Raw genomic sequence first — 20,930 nt, 5'->3', positions numbered from 1 at the left:
TCTAATGATATATCGCTTAAATAGACCAACCATGGGAGCGTTAATGTATTTTAAAAAGAAGATGCGGAGCCCAAACGATAATAAATATAATCAATTCTTTAGCGATATGGTAAATTATGTAACACACCTTAAATCCAAACCTCAGACTCACAGACTACAGACTCAACTTAATCCAATGAAAGTTTTTTAGTACTGTTTGACGGCTGAAGCTTTACAGTGTTTCTAAATAATAATTTATTACTTAGCATAAGTTTCATTGATAAAATATGGGCTAGTCCAAAATCTATTGAAACTAACAAAATTAGTGGGAAAAACTCTTGAGAAATGTTCACCACGGCGGTGTGCTGGTTCTATATTTTTGGAAGGAAGTTTTTGCGGGGGCGAGTGTCGCCGAGGCTACGTTATGAGGAGTAGACGTACCTGCCAACCCGTCGCTAGCTTCTTCCAGGCTGCAGAATTCAACGTCACTGCTGGACGACGCGTAATGGCGGCAGCTGGCCTGACGACTTGACATTGCGCTCTTCTTAAATTATTTGTCCATAAAACTGGTATACCACTCGCGTATCGACGAATATGATCGTCAGTAAGAGTTCGTAATTTAATAGAAAATTAATAAGAGTCCATAAAAATATTTAGGTTAAAAAAACAAGCGGCGTGTGCAACCAAAAATTAAATACGGAATTTTCCAATACTTACACAAGTTTGATTAAAAAAATTAAACGAACGTAATATTATCTGTAATATTTGAATTTTTACAAGCAATAAGGAAAAGTTACTGAACGAATGACATATTGGCATCTGGCTCGACAGCCTCCCCGGAGAGTATTGCGATCAATTCTGACCTTTCGCCAAATAATAAGGGGCCCAATATCAATGAAATTAATTAAGAAGACATTAATGATTATGTTATTATACTTAGATTCTAACTAATTACGTATGAATCAAAATTGTTTTTGAACTCAATTGTTATTTTGATAAAACGCGCCTAATATTCAAAACACAATATCACGTGTTCTACCCATGGTGCTTTTTTTTATTGCCCTTGTAGGCAGATGAGCATACGGCCCACCTGATGGTGAGTGGTCACCGTCGACCATGGACTTCAGTAATGCCAGGGGCAGAGCCAAGCCTCTGCCTACCGTAAGCGGTTACTCTCCACAAGCTTCATTTGAAGACGGCCATATCATAGCGCTCGGGAAACACCGTGGAGGGAAGCTCATTCCATAACCAGATGGTACGTGGCAAAAAATACCTCTGGAAACATACTGTGAATGACCGCAGTGGCTCCAGGTAGTATGGATGAGCTCTACTCCGGTAGCGGGCGGTGCGACGGTAAAAACGAGATGATGGTATCATCACGAATAATTCCTCAGATCATTCTCCATGGAACATACGATACAAAATACAGAGGGAACCAAAATCCCTCCGTAGACCCAGAGGTCTTGTCTGCATGTCTTTGAATGCACTTGTTTAAATAATATGTGTTAGTATTTTTCAATAAATTTTATACTTTTATGGATAATTTAAGAGTTCACAGCGCAACTGTTTTAATTTTTACTTATTATCAGGCCTGCTAGGATCTCTTCCCCTACAACAGAAAAGGTGGCCATTTTTGCTACCTCTCCATTATCCGTAGCTGGGATGCCTTCGCATATTTACTTGCCTATACAGCTCACTAATAGCTGGCCGTCTAATTCCTAACTTAAGTTTCGGTTATTTGTTTTGTTACCATTTTAAAGAGTAGAGCTACGGAGAGTAGAGTTTTATCAATACAAATAATTTTGATTTAATTTTACATCTGTAATAAAAGAGTAAGGAATAGGGTAGCAGCATTCTTACCACGATTCCTACAGACCTCAGTAACGAAAGACAATAGTTAGTTCATTAGAGAATCTTGAGTTCGTCTGCCTAATTGTTACACTAAAATAATAAACCTAAGATTGGTATATAAATTCGTAGAGCTTTCGAAAAATAAATTCTTTAGAAGTGTGAAGATTATTTAATAAACAACATTATCTTTCTTGTGGTCTGAATGACTTGAATCATATCATTAAAAGAAACTATTACTGGTGGTAGGACCTCTTGAGAGTCCGTGCGGGTAGGTACTACTGCCCTGTCTAATTCTGCCGTGAAGCAGTAATGCGTTTCGGCTTGAAGGGTGGGGCAGCCGTTGTAACTATACATGAGACCTTATAACTTATATCTCAAGGTGGGTGGCGCATTTACGTTGTAAATGTCTATGGGATCCAGTAACCACTTAACACCAGAGGGGCTGTGAGCTCGTGCACCCATCTAAGCAATAAAAAAAAAAAACACCAAATAAATCTCACCGGTAAAATTGGTTTCAAAAGACCCTTCGAAATTGAATGCAAACAATTACCTTAAAAATATTTACTCTCATTTGCAATTTAAATTTAGATAAAAAAAAATGTACCATACCTAATTAAATAAAGCGTTTATCATAATTTATGAGTGTCGTAGCGCTACGTCGTAGCTCCCTGATAACTACCGTAGTCATTTGGGTCTACGGTTGATTCAGAGACTGCGCGTCACACAGTGCTACGCGGACGCCTACGGAGCGTAGACGCGTTTTCCGAATTTACGGAACGAGATTACGCGGGAAAACACATAAGCGTTTTTCACAGGCACCAAAAGTTATTTGAACTGTTTTATGAACAATTGTGAGTTGGACTGAGTGCGCAGTGTTTGGTTTTATACTTGTGTGTGGTTTTCGTATCTTTTGCTAATGAATCTTGGGATGCGGAGTTGAAAAGGATTTTTTTGTTTGCTTCTGACGGAAATAGCTGGTAAGATTTTTTTGTAATTTTGTAAAAGATTTTCAGCGTGCAGTTATTATTTTATTGATCAAAATATAGGCGTGTTTTTGAGAACGCTTCTGATAATTTAAATGTGATATATTAGAATCACGTGAACCGAGTTTCAGTATTTAAGCTGCAGTATGCCGTATTTTCTTCTCGAATATCGATATTTGGATTATAAGAAATATAAGAAAATCAGATTCATTATTAAAAGCTGAATCAAGCTTAATCGAGCTTAATTCAATATTGAATTATATTTTCAAATCACAATATATTAACGCGTGACTCTTAGAATTAAATTTTTAATATTTGAAAAATATTCAAATATCTCATGATGTTCATGAAAGCTTTCTTGTTGCTTAACAATAAGTAAGACAATGTACCGATTTTTTGGGTATAAATTTACCCAAAAAATTCATAGAAGTCATTAAAAAAAAAACATTAATTTCAGAGTTTCTTAGAGAAATTGAATTAAAAAAAATGTTCCGACTTTCTTTATATTCCATACAAGAATACAGCTTATAGAGTTGTATTTCCTATTATAACATTTATTTTACAAAATGATGGCTATGATGACATTATAAATGGCGCAATAGTTTTTTCTAACATCCGAAGCCGCTTAAGACCTAAAACATCCGATTCTTTCTAACTATATTTATCTCTCTTAATAATGTGACCAATACGCACTACATTGCAAAAATATTAGTATGTAAGGAAAAATCACATAATTAATTGACATGACAAGAGTAAGGGATTTTTAGAAAAATATTTTTTTCTGTCATTACTTAGTTGGGTGGACGAGCTCACGACCCACCTGGTGCTGAGTGGTTACCGGAGCCCATAGACATCTACAACGTAAATGCCGCCACCTACCTTGGGATATAAGTTCTAAGATCTCACTTGTAACGTACAACGGCTGCTCCGCCCTGTCAACCGAAACGCATTACTGCTTCGCAGCAGAAATAGGCAAGGTGGTGGTAACTACCCGTGCTGACTCACAAGACGTCCTGCCACCAGTAATTGTGCAAATTATAATTTTGTGGGTTTAATTTTTATTACACAATCTTATTCCTTCACCGTGGAGGTCAATTGTAAATATTTGTTAAGTACGTATTTCATTAGAAGTATTGATACGAATTCACTGGACGTCTTATCCCTTAGGCCACGACAACTTCGAATTAAATTATTGAATCAATGGCTTAAAAATATCCCTTTGAAATATTAAAATTGTTTTTTTTTTTAATAATAAATTTCAAATTTCTCATAAATAAGTCAGTTATTTTCTGTATGGATTATCGATGACTGTTGGAGAATATTTAAAAAAAAAAGACTGTTAAAGCTCAAAACTACGAAATTCTACTTGAGGTATGTACCTATCTTAAGCTGATACTAAAAGGAACATCTTTATAAAAAAAGGCGGCCTGACTGAGTATCTTTATTATATTCCTTTTATGATTTTTGGGATATTCAATCTTTGTACCGGAAAACTTTTTGGCTTTAACAAAAATCTTTTATAACTCGATATTATTAGCTAACTTTGACTGACATAAGAACAGAGTGACATAGTTTATCCGTTAGGATTTACATTCGCTGAGATTTGGTGAGCATGTAGCCACATTAAAAAAAAGAGAATAGAAATGAGCCCCCGCTGAAAAATAAATTAATTAAATATTTGCATCAATTGGTTTGTTTTTATTGCCCTTGTAGGTAGATGAGCATACGGCCCACCTGATGGTGAGTGGTTACCGTCGCCTATGGACTTCAGCAATGCCAGGAGCAGAGCCAAGTCACTGTCTAAAACAGTAATCTGATCTGAAATCCGTGTGTCTCAAACGCAATACGATTCCCGGAATATTCTGACAGCTATTTTAAAAAGAAAATGTTAAGTTAAAGTTATTGTTGAATTGAGATATACGCTCTAACCATATTTGTTAAAAAATCCATAGAACTTGTTATAAGACATCAAAGGACAACTTATTAAAAAAATACGATAAAAACTTTTTAGTCCTCAGGACAAATCACAGCGGCTTATTTTTTATTTGATGAAAAGAGAATGTCGGTAATAAATTCATCTTAAGCCTGTTTCAAGGCTGTGCCACTCTTAAAAAGCAGTAATAGCTAAGGTGATGAATACCCCAGAGAGGAGCTCGCGTAGTCTCAGACTACGTCATATCAGTACCATGAGTAATTAGGTATTTATTTATTTAGGGCTTCATTTTTAAAGCACATTTTTTTCTTTCTTTGTTGATGACTTTTGGGAATATGTGACAGGCGAGTTTTTAATTGTAAGCTGCCACTAGAATCCAAGTGTCAGCATAGTTTTGTCACTCGATACAAAAATGCCCAGCGTCTAAGAACATTTTTTTAATAAGTAATCATCATTCTCCAGCCCTTCTTCCAATCACCTGGGGTCGACGTACCATGTTTTCTCCTTCCATACTCCTCTATCATATACCCTTTCTTCGCTCACTTCCTTCTTACACATATCATCTTTCTTGCAATCCATCCACTTTTTCTTAAGTCCACCTCCTCCTCTAAAGCCTTTCACATTTATAACTAAAACTCTCTTACCAACCTCATTGTCATTTCGTCTCATCACATGTCCATACCATCTCTAACGCGCACTTCCATGTTCTCTGTCACAGTCGCCACTTTCAAACTTCCTCCATTCTTTAATCTATACATATAAATAAAATTGGAGTGTCTGTTTGTAATATTGAAATAACCGCTTTTTACTATATATGAATATGAATAATGAATATATATACGGTACATACAACAAAATAACATTTTCTACGACTTTGCCTGTCTGTCTGTCCGTCTGTCTGTCTGTTTGTTCCGGCTAATCTCTGGAACGGCTGGACCGATTTTGACGAGACTTTCACTGATAGGTAGCTGATGATATAAGGAGTAACTTAGGCTACTTAAGACTAGCTTCGCCGCGCGGCCTCACCCGCGGTACGACAATAACCGCGGGTTATTAATAATAAAATTTAATGTTTCCGAAGCAAAGCGAGGGCGGGTCGCTAGTAAGTAATATGGGAGTAATAACTGTGTGCAACAAAAACACAACAGGCCTTGTTTTTAATGATGGAGTGAAATGAACAACCATATTCTACTCATTCTTGCTTGAATCAATTTTACATAATCAATTTTAATTAATATCTCAAAACAACTTATGTAGGTTAGTATATACTAAAAGGCTGATACTGAATTTTGCGCTATAACTCTCCCGCGGCTAAAATCGGACCGCAAAGCTTGTAGTTGTTTTGACAACAAAGTTTCGAATTCGAGCTTCGTGACTACGATCCGATGTCTGACTAAACCTTGTTTCGGATGATGTATCGTATACGCACAGTTGTGTGTATTGGTCCAACAGCCGGTAGGTGCAAACTTCTAGTTCGGCCAGAATATGGCTGCTATTTACCACATCTAACTCACCTCTAATCTTTTTAGTTTTGCGTACCAACTCATATAACATCTGGAGTTAAGGTATTATACATCACAAGATAGGATATAGGATATTCTTGATTTTTCTATTACCTTTCAATATGTACATCACTAACAGTTTTTTTTTAATAGTTATCTGGTGTTAAGTTATTACCGGAGTTCATAGACCTCATCAACGTAAATGTCGCCACCTACCTCGAGAGTTGAAATGTAAATACTCATTTTCAAAACGGCTGCCCCATCCTTCAAACCGAAACGCGCTACTGCTATATGACAGAAAAAAGCAGAGTGATGGAAATAGGAACCAACCAACCCGTGTGTGCAAATTATAATTTTTGCGCGGTTGATTGTTATAACACGATGTTATTGTGCCGATCACTTCTGCCGCTTCGCTTCGGGAATCCGTTCGCTGTTTCGCTTCGAGTAGAACAGATTAGGTACTAATTGCCTTCGTGTCATCTCTGCAACGCTTTTATACGACATTCAATATGACGGTCGATACGACAACTCTACAATTATTGAGAACATTCCGGCCAAGTTCAGTCGTTTCGATTTGTGTTTCCGCTATTACATAATAGATGGCGTTACACTTCACGAGCGTTCTCGATATTACTAATTCATATGATATTCGTTTCTGCTATTCTAAGACAGATGTCGCCACTCTTACCGACGTAATACTATTCTTTCATCGCGGAAGAAGTTGTGTTAATTACGTATTTTATTAGAAAAATTGGTACCCACCCGCCTGCAGGATTCGAACATGAACACAATCGCATCGATCAATTTAAGGGCATCGGGCATCTTATCCTTTAGGGTTAAGCGCAAACTTTCGAAACTAAACGTATGTTCAATATTTGTTGGTGCTACGCCATGCGCGCTCGCAACGTCCTATTGAATATCGTTATTTGAAGTTTAATCAATCAAACATTGATATTTTTAACGCAGTATACCGGTATACTCGTACATGATAATATCTAAATACGGATGTAGATATTCATTTGGTAAACACTATTAATTATTATTCATTATGAGTACCAACAATGCATTCGAGACCAGAAACATGCACAACCGAATACCGAATATCAAATATCTTCAACAAAGCTATCTCTCCCGAATCCCGAAAGCTCTAGCACATTTTCGTTAGCAAGGATTCATTTATTAATATCCAACCAACGAAGGATTTTATGGGTCATTGGAATTCTGTACACACGGGTGAGCACATTATAATCTTCTGGTGCGTTTGACGCAGTGAAAACGTACAAATAGCCTTTACAATGCAGCTATTTACGTTCTCAACTCTTATGAATTGATCTTATGGCCTACTTCCTGCTGCTGTGACTGGCATCATATTAAAAATGATGACGTCAGCCTTGTGGAAATCGTGACGTCATTCTCTTCATTTATATCATTGTCTTTCACGGTGACAGTAAGTAAACTACTTATTAAAATAATTCCTTTAAAATAGGCCGCAGGGCAACCCTCTCTGTCCGGGTGTAGACACCCTGCCTGACAAGGCCGAGATGATGTGTTTGCTTGACAACTCAATATGTGCTGGTGTGGCTTCCTCTTCGGATCTCCCGTTCTTCGTCTCCTGCGGGCGGCAGCAGCTCCGCCCCGTGTTTTATGTCTTATGTCTACTTATGTCTATTTCACAATCAGCTGGCTTACTAATCGATGGCGGTGTGCACAACCATACCTAATCCTAAGTAACATACCTAACCTAACCATGGGGGAGGGTAGAACTAAGACTCTCAAGAGACTCTTCGCTGTAGTCCTCTCCCCCTCTTCCCACACATTATAGTGAATTACAGAATTGTTGGAACTGCAGTGGGTCTAGGATCCAGCCCCGAAGACTAGGGGGAGCTACTGCCCCTTGTTATAAAAGGCTGCAACGAGTGCTGTCCCTAAATGGGGGTAGAGGTGTGAGAGACGGGGCTGGTTGAAACTCAGTCCCAAGGGGGTAGTACATGTGTCCCCTCAGGCCCCACAGCCGTCGATAATCATTTATCTCCGCAGGATATTCGGAGGGCTTAGGAGCCCCCACGGCAATGCCTTGCCTAAGTTGTTCTAACGTGCAGCGGAGCAGTGTTGCGGAGATGCTGGTGGGGTCCGTTTTCAACTCGCTCGTAAATATCTCGAGCGAGCCTGCTCCCGAACTCCTGCAGCGACTCGACACCCAGATTCTGGGCGATAACGTCATTCCTGACGTACCGCCCAGCCCCAACTATAGTGCGGAGTAGTATAGGCGTTTAATACCCAGTTCCTTCTTATTTCTTGTATACGTCCAAGATTTACAAAAGTTTTTTGAAACCTATCGCAAAGTCGTTGATTCTTCTTCTTAGTCGTTTGGACTTAGAAGATAAGAATGGTATTTATAACGTGCACATGAGGGAATCCCCGCATTAATAGGTTAGATGGATCCACTCTGCCTATTTTAGCTGCGAAGAAGTGATGAGTTTCGGTTTGAAAGGTGGGGCATCCGTTGTGTGGGGTAACTGAGATTTAAAACTCATACTAAAGGTGAGTGAGGCATATACTCGTACATACTTTGTTGATGTCTATGGGCTCCAATAACCACGTCATAGTGCATCTTGAGCTCTCCACCCATCTAAGCAATAAAAAAGTTTGTAGAAATATAGAATCTAGATAAAATTTTATGTGTGTGAGTAAAAATAAACAAATTGCTTGCGTAACATGAACACTAGAAATAAACATCGACTTGAATTGCTGGATTCTCGAAGTGAGTGAGTCTTCCGTGAGTAACTAGAAATATATGACAAAACGTTAATTTATTACCTGTTCATAGATTTGTACCGGAGTGTATAATAAAAAAAAAGATATTTGATGGATGCCTGAATCAACTTAACGATATTTTCAAGATAAAATTGCATACACACAACTTCCGAGTATTAACTTAGGAATTATTCGAGATGATCCCTCATCTACTCTTTATCATCGCACCTCTCGCCATCGGAGCAGAGTTCATCCATATTATCTGGAACCGCTGCGTTTATCGACCGTGCGTTTCCAAAGATCTTTTTTGCCACGTACCATCCGGCTTTGGAACGAACTCCCCGCTATGACATGTCCTTCTTCAAACGAGGCTTGCGGAGAGTACTTAATGGTAGACAGCGGCTTGGCTCTGCCCCTGGCATTGCTGACGTCCATGAGCGACGGTGACCACTTACCATAAGGTGGGCCGTATGCTCGTCTGCCTACAAATACCATAAAAAAAACATTCAGACCGTCGGTCTAGCGAGCAAAATCATGCGCTCGGTGGAAGATCTCCGTTTTTTCGTTTCCCTAAAACATTAAGGAAACTGTCAAATAACGTATGCGAATGAAAGTATTTTTTTTTATTAGATGCCGCTGTGTGATAGTGACGCTCGCACCGGGCTCTTTCAATTCAGTGTGTATTGCAATTTCGTTAATGTATCTTTTTGTTACTTGAACTTCTACGTTATGTTAGCGAAAAAGCAACATTTACATTAAAGATATGGCTCGTTAGGTTTTCTTCGATGGTTCTTCTGAGGCGTACATCGCTCTTCTTAGAACTGGTGGTTATTTAATTGGACTTTAAACACGTTCAGTGACGTCCGAATTGATATTGTAACGCCGGTAAGAGTAACGCCATCTATCGCCGAATAGCCGAACGAATATCGAAGGATCTAGTAGCATCTAGAACGCTCGAGAAGTACAACGCCATCTATTGTCAGATAGCGGAAACACGTTACTCGAAATGTGTGGAATATTCTCGACGCTTCTAGGGATTTCATATCGACTGTAAAAGCGTTGCAGAGATGGCACGCAGGCAGTCAGTAATCGGAACTAATCGAAGCGAAACAGCAAACGGATCACCTGAAGCGAAGCGCAAGAACTGAATTAAGAATTTTAAAGTGTTTTGTGAGTGCTATAAGTGATAAATACGGTTTTAAGTTGTACTTTGGTGGAACATTTATATCCCGGACCCGTAGCGCGTAACAATTTAAATTATTGTGAATTTGAACATAGAACTCTTTGGCCTACCAGCCTTCAGTGACTCAAACGAATTTCCAATCTGCAACCCTTTGACGGGTACTCGTTTGCGTGTAGCTTTATTTAAATGAACTTTTGAATTGAGCACTGCACTGTGGATTTGTATTTATAGTACCAAAACTATGTTCCTTGCATGGTCTCAGCCGGTATATTAGTAAAAAAAAAACACAAAAAAAAAAACACTGTCTGATCACGTATTTTTTTTATTGTTTAGATGGGAGGACGAGCTCACAGTCCACCTGGTGTTAGGTGGTTACTGGAGCCCATAGACATTCACGACGTGAATGCGCCACCCACCTTGAGATATAAGTTCTAAGGTCTCAAGTATAGTTACAACGGCTGCCCCACCCTTCAAGCCGAAACGCATTACTGCTTCACGTTTTTACTGGTGGTAGGACCTCTTGTGATTACTGGTGGTAGGACCTCTTGTTTCTTACTGGTGGTAGGACCTCTTGTGAGTCCGCACGGGTAGGTACCACCGCCTTGCCTATTTCTGCCGTGAAGCAGTAATGCGTTTCGGTTTGAAGGGTGGGGCAGCCGTTGTAACTATACTGAGACCTTACAACTTATATCTCAAAGTAGGTGGCGCATTTACGTTGTAGATGTCTATGGGCTTCAGTAACCACTTAACAACAGGTGGGCTGTGAGCTCGTCCACCCATCAAAGCAATAAAAAAAAAAATTTAAAGAATCATTGATTTGGTTATAAAGACAATTAGACAGATTTCTACAAGCTTTTAGGGAATGAATATAGAGGTTCTAGATCTTACCGTATCCTATCCTTCAGCTCACAGACATCCACTGCTGGATATAGGCCTTCACCAAGGCTCTGGTTCTAGATACTATTAGTGAATTGATGATGGTGTGATGATACGAACGCGATAGCCAAGAGCATCTTCAACAAAACTTTCAGGTTTTTTTTTAATTTTTTTTTTTATGTCTTACTTTTAACATTTAAATTTAACCTATTTTTCCGTTGTTTGAAGAATTGCTGTAACATGTCATAGTGAGATTGCTGTACATACCTGTAACTGGCTTACATAGCAGTACTTAATTTTATACTATTGTTAATTTTAAGCTTGAATGGTTTGTATGTATTGCTGTTGGTGTGTCTAAATAAATAAATAAACACTCAATCATTTTTAATTGCCCAGAGATTGTGGTATAATTAGAATCAAAGTTACATAGACCAGGAGGTGACAGGTGTGAGCTAGATTTTTTTATTGCCTTTGTTGGCAGACGAGCATACGGCCCAACTAATGGTGAGTGATTATCGTCGCCTATAGTCTTCAGCAATGCCAAGGGCAGAGCCAAGCCAAAGCAAACTAAAACCAACTTGACGGCTAAAAGTTTCGATTCTTAATTCCACGTAGTTATATCGATTACTTTTCAGTGCGAAATTTCGCTTAAGCCAAAATAGTCTTTCGATATGAAAAAAAAAGGTTAAAATATACGTTGACTTCTCCCCCCTACCTCATCCGGGTTCTGACCTCGGAGGGGATCGGACGTCGGGTGTAAGAGTGCAGGGGAGTCGTTTAGTGGGTGGGTCCTAAAATCCTTGGGCCCGCGGTCTGCTCACAACACCATACAGATCGTTGAGTCTCACATACCCCGCGCGCCCCTTTTGCGCGGGGACCTCGTAGGAGGTTCGGCCCTCTACCCGGAAAAAAAAAAAAAAAAAAAAATACGTTGACTTCTGCTTCTTACAAATTCGATGATAACCTTTGGTATATAAATATTGGTATATATTTGATATTATATGTAAACGGTATATATTTTGTTTATTATATGTACATATTTTCTATAATAATGTATTATCTATAGTACACCGCAACATACCTGCTATATTTTTTTATATTTTCCAGAATTTCTATAAATTAAACGGTTGTCTGGAAGAGATCGCTTTTAGCGATAAGACCGCCTCTTGTACAAATGTATCTGCTTTTTTTGATTGTTTTTGAATGTAAATTGTGTTTTGGTGTGCAATAAAGTGTATTCTCTCTCTCTCTCTCTCTCTCTTAGTCAATATAAAACGTGTTCATGGAGATACAAGCAGATTATGAATTCCATCACGTCAGCCGATAACGCTTCAAGGCAATTTGCCGATGACAGCCGATCGAGTAACTCTATATGTAAAACGACTTCTCGATTCGTTGAAGGAATAACTTGAGAAATGTAACAAACGGCTCACGTGTGAAAAACGCGTTGACTCATCGCTCCAGTGTCAAGATAAATAGATTACGCTAAGCGACAAGTCAAATAAAGATAAGTGTGAGTTATGTCTTTGACTGTGAGCGATAGGTAGTGTATTTAGTAGTTAGTAGCTTAACTGCGCTCATAGCATTGATAATCTGGGTCGTCACTCGCCCTAAGGTGAGTCGCGTGCTGATCTGCCACTGAAGTCACTAAAAAACCTGAAATATCCGAAGTTGAGATAAATTGCTGGCGAGGCGGGTGGCGCATTTACGTTGTAGATGTCTATGGGCTCCGGTAACCACTTAACACCAGGTGGGCTGTGAGCTCGTCCATCCATCTAAGCAATAAAAAAATAAAATAAAAACATTTTTGCGAAATCTCTATTCGTTACAATAACAATTCATGAAAAACATAAATGAAACATGTAACACTTTAAAGAAAAAAAAATTCGCTCATGTCTGTATTACTCTCAACTCTTTGGAAATTTTTGAAATATTTCAGATTAAATATAATCGTATTTTAATATTATTTTATTAAAATACTCTGTTGATAACATTAGGCGATATATCCTTAACAACTGTAAATGAACCCAAAAATATAGTGGATCAAGTTTGTTACAATTTTCGTTTTTTTACTAAAATTAAATCCCCAGATTTATATAAATTTAGCTTAGTTAGATAACTTACTTACATGTATCTGATGTACATCGTATCTTTACATTCAATATACTCCAAATTTCAAAGCTAGATGCAGAACAACCCACACAGACCTCATCGCGTTGACACAGCCGTGCTTACACAAGCACCAAGCTCAAAGCTCGTAAAGCTGTGTAACGGTCACTTTGAATTATTTGTTGGGATCGTACAAACTATGCCACTGACCCGAAATAACAATCCAGTCATAATGTTAGTTAGTTGACTTTCTTTTTAAAAATACAAATTCAAATTGAAAATCACAATTTTTTGTAGAAAAGCACTAGTTTCGTTTGCAGGTATATAAATAATGGGAACATTATGTATGTATCATATTTTTTCCCCTACGTAAGCGGGTTGCCTTTAGATTCTATGTCAGCGTAACCTAAGGTGCAGGTGAGCTCATGGGGCTCTAACCTGAAGACGTTGCTAACACTAGCCCTAGCAAGAGCAGTGCTTCGCAGAATCTACCACCGGATCGGAAACGCGACCCACTAAGAAGATCCGGCGAGAAACCCAGTGGGCTGTGTCTATGGGCTAATTTACTCGTCGAACCCATTCGATGAGAACGGTGACCGGTGCTTGAGGCATCCAAAAGCATCGTTAGTAGATCGGAAGAATCCGAAATGGCCTGTTTAGGGCTATCTCAAGCAGTATAGTGAATTTTTATTTATTACCTTTAGCTATTTTAAATAAATATTTTAAGATCAAGATTATCTAGCAGCTTCTTATCGAAAAAAATTCTTCTATGGTCAGTTTATGACTCTGATATCGTCAATATCCACGAGTAGCGTCAACTGTCTACTTTTCAAAAAATAATTAATTATTTTTTTTCCCTTATAAATTTCGTTTCATTAAGCAAGTAAACCCATATCAATAAGCAGATAATTAATATCCCCGAAATACTGAAGCCCCAACGGAAATGAATAATATTTTATAAAGAAATTGCGTATCACAAGCTAGTCAAAATGTTCCAAAAAGTTTGGAGTGTTCCTATCATTCAAAAGAAACTGAAATGCTGTGTGTCATATTATTGTGTCGTGTTTAGATTGGGTTTGTCTATCTAGGCATTGTTAGTTTTAACTAGATAATTGATCTTGGAAAAATAACATCGCTTCCAATGACAAAGCTTGCAAAGCAAAGTCTTTTTAAATATTTGTCATTACAAATTATATGCAGAGAATTGAACACGAATTGCTTTAAGCTTTAGTGGCTGTCTACATTATTAGTACTGCTATAATATAATGAGCTCTTACTATGATATTGACTTTTAAACAGTTCCTGATATTTTGCTTTGATTCTGTGATGTACACATTTCATTTCACATACACCCATCCAATAAATCATCAATATATCATCTTTTGACATTTTTGGGACAATTTAAATATTCACTAATAATTACGCATTGAAACTTACGTGAGCTTCACAGTATAAATAGACAAGGACAGTGATCCTAACTCGTGCGGACTTACAACGCGACTAATCAAGTACCTATCAAGTATTTTAAGCAAGCTGTTTCTTCATCCAATCCTCAGTTCAATATTGAAACTTGTTACTGTGGAAACCCTGGCATATTTAAATATCCTTTATATATTTATAGACTTGCAAAATTGTCAATGTAGCTAAAATAGCAACAAAAAATCTTATCAAAAAGGGACCGAACGAATACACAGAACTCAATTAAAATTAAGACGAAAAAAGGCGCATCCAACTATTATTTTAGGACGGAATTTAATTAGGGCAGTTTAAACACCCTCTCTTGAATATCGTTCAGGAGTGCTCCCATAGGAAATCCTGGGAACAAGACTTCCCTTTCACTCAGGCCATAAGCGCAACTCCTTTACAACACAGAGCGTTAACTTTGTAAAGTAAAAGTGTTTGGGCTTAAAAGGGTTGAAACACGAGTTCTTGAGTTTCAAACTCGTGAAGTATTTTAATTTAATACCTTTTGCACGTGACAAGGGGAAACGGGATACAACAATGTTGTTTTAGGTTCCTCTGTGTAACGATTAAAGCTGGTTAGTAGCGTTACGCTAATGATGGTCATCACTGTTGACATAGACTATGTTCGCTTTGTTTTTTTTTTTCTTCAGCTTGAACTTTATTTTAACCATATGAAAATGCAGTCCAGCTGATGAAAAGTGGTCAGGGTAAAAGTAAATATGTCATAGGGCTATTTGGGACAAGGTTAAAGTACCTGACGAATGACGTATACAGCTATAAGGCATCGACAATACATATATGCTTAATATGTATTTATAAATATTCTTAAGCTTGGTGCAACGGTGTGGCGTTGCTAGATGGCAGCCTCTCTCTGCTTTCTTCTTCTCTTCACAACGAAACACTAATTTAATCTAACTTAGTACACTACTACCTACCACTACTTTCTATCTGACAAAGTTGAGGGAACCTGCCACCGGCTCTGTGCCAGACCCGCCCCTACTGATTCACAATTACATTTGGAGCTGCGGCACTAAGCTTGGCACTTATGCACGTGCGCCTTGAATCCCTATCTGAGGTCGAAAGCACTCTCCGCTGTGGGAGTAGGCCATATAATATGCGTTTTCAGAGATATTCTCTGTCAAGTGTTGTCTGACTTGGGTTGTCCCTGAGAGTTACGATACCTTTTCTCTAACGGGATTGGAGAATTAATCCTGAACTTTCGTGAACATAATTAAGAATGAGTATGTATATGTAATAGTAATAAAATGGTAAGTACCATTTCCCAAAAAAGACTTAAATAAGAAGTCCTTAGAATATGAATCATTACGTTCGAATCACTTATTACCACGTACATGTGACATTGACAATGGCTACAAAAATCACACGAGTCAGCGAGACTTGTTAGCAGCGCTTTGACAATATGAAGCAAACCGTTTGATCTGCGCGTTTCTTTGTAAAAAAAGGACTTGCAGGAGACGTGTGTATTTTATTTTTCTCGAATGTTCCTCTTGTTAAGTGCTCGTTATGCATCTGTTAGAACGTGTTTCTATATATATTATTATATACGTTCTATTTCCAGATTTTGCCTTCGATCGGTTGACTGTTTCATTAGCGTCATGTCACATGGCTAATGATGTGACAACAATAGTGTAAAGACCAGTATTAGTCAAAGTCTGACTAACACTATTATTAGCTTTATTTAAACTTTGAAATGGTAATCGGAAGAAACACGCATTGAATATATGTATGTGTATGTTTGAAAAATAAAACATGCAAATTTTCCACAGTTATCCATTTTCGAAGGGAGCGACGCCAGTTGTTACAATTTAATTTTTGGGGAGCTTAACGACAAAGGGAAAATCTTCCACCGAGCGGATGATATTGCTCGGTAGACCGACGGTCCAAATGTTGTTATTCGGAACTTGTATATATGCGCTTTATCTTGAAAATGTCGTAAGCGAAATTCAGGCATCTGTCAATTATCTTGCATTGTATGATGGCTACCCGCCACATCACTCCCCTCCGAGACTGGAGGTCGTGTCATATTTAGTTATCGTTGTCCGTGCTGAGATTAGCTTGCAAGTGCCAGTGCTGCTCGAAGTTTGCGGTGAGTCGAAACTGAGCTTGAATGCTGCGTGATTGTCGCCAGTGCTGCTTGAAGTCTGCGGTGAGTCGAGACTGAGCTTGAATGCTGCGCGATGAGGCAGTGTAGGTACGTGCCGTAGGGCCAGGAAGCGCGGTGAGTCGGCTGCGATGGTCCTGTTGAGGCTCCGATGCTGGCTTGCTGTGGGACGACTGTCGATGACTTGCTTTTATCTGCGAGAATACCGGGATTGTGGTAGCCGAAGTTCTTGATGCGCTGATGATGAATCAGAAGGTTGCGATTGTTCCGTCGCAGGTCACCAGTTTGGGGATAAGCGACGAAAGGGAAGATCTTCCATCGAGCGGGTGATATTGCTCGGTAGACCGACGGTCCAAATGTTGTTATTCGGAACTTGTATATATGCGCTTTATCTTGAAAATGTCGTAAGCGAAATTCAGGCATCTGTCAATTATCTTGCATTGTATGATGGCTACCCGCCACAAATTAAAACTTAAATTTCATATTCGCTTAGTACCAGGCCTAGTAACGGCAATTAAGTTCTGTTATCCCTTTGATCCGGTGAATAGCTCATTTGCTTTTCAGGTAGGTTACTATATGATTTTTATTGGTAGTAGTTCGTATTGTGATCCCACATGTGTAAGATACCATTGCTCCTTTTTGAAACAGGAGGAAATTGCCGGACTTGACCGAATTTGAAGTCGTCGTGGCCTAAAGTATAAGACGTCCGGTGCATTCGTATCTAGCGATGCACCGGTGCTCGAATCCCGCAGGCGAGTACCAATTTTTCTAATAAAATATGTACTTAACAAATGTTCACGATTGACGGTGAAGGAATAACATCGTGTCATAAAAATCAAACCCGCAAAATTATAATTTGCGTAATTACTGGTGGTAGGACCTCTTGTGAGTCCGCGCGGATGGGTACCACCACCCTGCCTATTTCTGCCGTAAAGCAGTAATGCATTTCGGCTTGAAGGATGGAGCAGCCGTTGTTTTGTTTTATTTTTGTTACAACGGCTGCCACACCCTCAAGCGGAAATACTTATCTCTCAAAGTGGGTGGCACATTTACATTGTGGATGTTAATGGGCTCCAGTAACCACTTAACACGAGGTGGGCTTGTAAGCTTGTCCACCCATCTAAACAATAAAAAAAATAAAAAATTAAAATTGATACTAAGACTTCATCTCTAAGGTGGGTGGCGGTATTAACTTGTTGATGTCTAAGGGCTTCGGGAACAACTCAGTACTAGATGCGCCGTGAACCCGTCCATGCGTCTATTCACAGGAATATTTTATATATGAAAATTAAAAATTCAGTAAAATATAATGGGAGATCAAGTAATTTGTAGCCTTCTAGCTGTTAAACGAAGAGATGTATTGCGACACCGAGCCGCGAATGCGGAAAACTACGTATTTGACTTATTATAAAAGATTTCTTTTCAATTTAACATTAATCTTAACCTCTTAAAGCAAACATAAACCATCTAAGACCGATCAAATGCTTGAGAAACGTGACTATAAGGAAACTTTCAGGGTTTTAAAAAAAAAATCTTTCTCCTCCTTTTGCGATATCCTTTCAATTTCTATGAGATTTTATCTTCGTGATAGTAATCTTAGATAAAAATTCTTTTCAAAGTCTCTGTATACAGCGTATAGTATTTTGCTCAACTTTTTTATAATCTAATTTCTAATCTAAAATACCTTAGCACGAGGAAGGTGTCTTAGTGTGGGGAACACATTTACATAATGATTTTCAATTACAACTAAATTACCAATACCACTAAATATACCACAAGAAGTAACAATGAGCCTAAGGCTTTACTTTCGTATGCTCACTACGACGCATCGAACATGATTGGTGAATGTCAAGACTTAGGAATTTTTTTTCTTCATTGATTAGATAGGTGGACGAGCTTACAGCCCACCTGGTGTTAAGTGGTTACTGGAGCCCATAGACATCTACAACATAAACGCGCCGCCCACCTTGAAATATAAGTTCTAAGGTCTCAAGTATAGTTACAACTACTGCCCCACCCTTCAAACCGAAACACATTACTGCTTCACGGCAGGAATAGGCAGGGTGGTGGTACCTACCCGTGCGGACTCACAAGAGATCCTACTACTACTACTAGAGATCCACTAATGGGAACGAATGATTCTGAGCATGAACGAAGAATAGATAAATACAAAACAGTCTTACAAAACCTTCAACATCATTGTTGCTTTGTACAAAAGTAAACAAATGATACACTTCCGAAACACGTTACCATGTTTTATCGTTGAATAAGTTTTATGAAATGGAATCAATGCTAGGTCGTCATGGGTAAGTGTGAGTGACTTGGTCCACTCGTAATGAGCGATACGGTAATATCTGTATTCAAATTTCGGGTGCTTATACCAATTTTTGATAACAATAAGTCTTTAGTCTTTCGGAATGTGAACTTAAAACACAATATGTTCACGATTTACTTCCACGATGAATGGATACTATTTCGTATAAAAAATTAAGCCCCCCAAATTTTCTTTCCTTTGATAGACAATGAAGCCTCAAGTCTCATGGTAAGTGCCAGCAGTCACGTTCTGATGTCTATCGTCTTCAATAATGACTTGACATCAGATGGGCCGTAAAATCGTTTATCGGTTAATGCAATAAAAAATAAAATATGCATCGAAGTCGATGTTAATCATCTGCTAAAGCAAGAACCCAAAAGCTAATCAACAGTAACGGTAAACAAACCATCAAATTTGGAGGTCTCTGGTACTGGAATATAGTTCGCTCATAAACCGAGTAAGCCATAACTTGGGGGTATCATTAAACCGGTAGGACTCTTGAGACGCGAAAATTTAACATCCCGAGATTAGCACGAAGCCTACACGTTGTTAATCCCTGGAATTGTGCGACTGTAATAATACTGCGTCGTGTTTCAGCTAATTAAAATTACTGGCCTGATTTCAGTTGGGCTTAGAAGGGACTGTGATATCAACAGATGCTTTTGGGAACTTTTGAGCAGTGTGCTGAAGATGGATAGACACTGTTTTTAATTTTGTTTTCACCAGTGTTTTTTTTATTGCCTAGATAGATGGACGAGCACACGGCTGACTTGGTTTTAAATGGCTACCGGAACCCATAGACATCTACAACGTAAATGCCGTCACCCACTTTGACATATGAATTTTAAGGTCTCAGTATAGTTACAACGGTTGCCCCACCCTTAAAAGCGAAGCGCATTACTGTTTTACTGCAGAAATGGGCAGGGTGGTGGACCTGGTATCTTAAGATATGTCTGGTATGTCTTAAGATAACAAGACAATATTATTAGGTGGGCCGTAAACTGCTATTTCCGCCTGCAAAAGAAAAAATCGAAAAGCCGGTTTGAACAATACTCATAATCAGAGCAAATGTAGTTAACGATCATGGTATATTCCGGTACATTACCGATTGCTACGATGCCAGTTGTCCGTCTCTTGTCATAGCGCCGTGTTCACGTAATGCGATTTTTCTTCGATAAACAGCTAACTTTTAAAAGATTCTTTGCTATTCATATTTAAAGTTACATTTAATCATCGACCGAACCAATGAAAGTTTTTTAAACTTTTGTTACTACAATGCTTTTTAGACCCTATAGGCTACATATGACTGAAGAAGAAAGAAATAATAAATATTTTTTTTAATATTTTTTTAATTACAATAATAGCTTCGAACAAATCACGCACGGTCACCCGGCACCAAATTAAGGTTCTCTGTGTTATAGGTACCAGAGACTGACAAACATAATTATTTTTAAATTATTTGGCTAATTTTGGTCTTGAATTATATTTTGTGGAAGTCCAGAGAAGGTTTAAAAGGTAGATAAATATGAAAATGTTGGGAATTAAATAAAAATAACACTTTTGTTTTTCCTTTGATTTTGTTTATTTTATACTAGCGACCCGCCCTCGCTTCGCTTCGGAAACATTAAAACACACATGAAACCAAAAAAAAAAAATTGAAAAAAGTAGCCTATGTTCATCAGGGACAATGTCGGCTTCTAATGGAAAAAGAATTTTTCAAATCGGTCCAGTAGTTTCGGAGCCTATTCGAAACAAACAAACAAACAAATCTTTCCTCTTTATAATATTAGTATAGACAAAAGTTTAGGACTTTTATTTATCGATTGAGGCATTACGAAGTCTGCCGGGTCAGCTAGTATA

The 20,930-nt window shown here is 38.4% G+C and overlaps 1 protein-coding gene across 1 annotated transcript in view; it reads left to right on the top strand.

The window, feature by feature from the left end:
- Window positions 1-2,558: 2,558 nt before the first annotated feature.
- LOC114242066 (uncharacterized) overlaps window positions 2,559-20,930 on the top strand; it is a 111,549-nt gene continuing 93,177 nt past the window's right edge. The window contains exon 1 of the mRNA XM_028173072.2: window positions 2,559-2,807. The gene's annotated coding sequence lies outside the window, so the exon portion shown is untranslated. The remainder of the gene's footprint in view (window positions 2,808-20,930) is intronic.

This window comes from Bombyx mandarina, chromosome 18 (genome assembly GCF_030267445.1).
Source record: "Bombyx mandarina strain Sakado chromosome 18, ASM3026744v2".
Lineage (NCBI taxonomy): Eukaryota > Metazoa > Arthropoda > Insecta > Lepidoptera > Bombycidae > Bombyx > Bombyx mandarina.
The sequence above is the reverse complement of the archived record's forward strand: the minus strand, read 5'-3'. Positions and strand labels throughout refer to the sequence as shown.